Genomic DNA, 1,311 nt, shown 5'->3' on the forward strand with positions numbered 1-1,311 from the left:
TTGTTTTTAAGAGATCCTTTCTTACCTTTTCACTAGCTACACCATCATCTTCAAGATCTGAAACTCTGTCTTCACATTCATTTAAACAGTTTTGCAGGCTTGTGATTGAGAGTTTCATTTCCTCTATATCTCTTTGACTCTGCTTCATGCGATCTATTTGTTTCCTGAATTGCTCATTCAGGGAATCCCTCATTTTTCTAATCTCCTCTATTTTTTTAATCAATATCTTCTTTAGAAGCAGTTAGAAATTCTTTTACTGCAGTGTTTTTTCATATTGGATTGCCTGACTATTATTCTGTAGTTGCTTCTTTACTTCATCTGCTACGAGTTCTGAGAGTTCTTTCTTTATTTCAGAAAAGAATTGCGCTCTGATTTCCTGTATATCTTTCTGCTGTTGCTTATTTACTATCGAAGCTCTTAATTCATGCATTTGAGCCGAGCTAGTGTCCTCCGCAGTTGTTCTGGGTGGGCGCTGGGTTTCTTCCATATGTTTCTGCATTTGATTCTTTAGTTCAGATGTTATTAATTCAAGGATTTCTTTTTCTCATTTCCAATCTGAGGTCTTCTATATCTTTCTGCAGCTGTTTCTTTATTTCAGAAGCTGCTGATTCATTTCCTTCAGCTGATTTCCAATTTTTTCTGTGTTAGAGTCCTCTGTACTTGTTACAGGTGGGCTTGGGTTCTGAGGTTGCATTTTGTTCCTTCTCGTTATTTTGTAGCACTGACTTCTGATCTTTGTTGTAGATCTTTCCTGTAGTTATAACCTTCGCACGCACTGAAGTTCAGGTGCAGCTCTTCAAAGTTTGGACTTATTCAGCTGTGCTGGCTTGGGTCTGGCTGCTGTGCTCAATCCTTCCTGCTGCTGCCCTTGAGGGTGAACCTGTTGTGCCCCTGTGGTGAGATGTTGTGCTCCTGGACTAGCTGGTTGGATCTATCCTCTACACTCTCCCCTGCAGGGATTGCAGCTGCAGGATTACACCTCTGGCGTGTATGCCAGGCCCGAGCTGTGACTGGAGGGGGCAAGGTGAAGTAGGGGGAAGAGGACGGTCTCCCACACACTCACCGTATCTAGGTTAGGACTGCGTCTGGTGGTTCCCGGATGCGGCAGAAATTCCTACTGGGCGGATAGGTTGGGCAGGTCCTGCAGAGTGGTGTCAGTGCGACCCAAGGTGGTGGGAGAGGGTTCGGCTCACGCTGCGCCTGGGCTGGGATTGGTCCCGCCCGCGCAGGGTAGCAGGAAGCTCTCCACACACTCACCGGACCTGGGCTAGGACTGTAATCCATTTATTTAGATAGGTAAGGTTTTGTATT

At 45.1% G+C, this 1,311-nt stretch overlaps 1 pseudogene; it reads right to left on the reverse strand.

The window, feature by feature from the left end:
• The window catches only part of LOC101583700, a 16,632-nt pseudogene that overhangs the window by 2,503 nt on the left and 12,818 nt on the right, over positions 1 to 1,311 (reverse strand).

Source organism: Octodon degus, unplaced genomic scaffold (assembly GCF_000260255.1).
Source record: "Octodon degus isolate 3935 unplaced genomic scaffold, OctDeg1.0 scaffold00120, whole genome shotgun sequence".
NCBI classification, from domain to species: Eukaryota; Metazoa; Chordata; class Mammalia; order Rodentia; family Octodontidae; genus Octodon; species Octodon degus.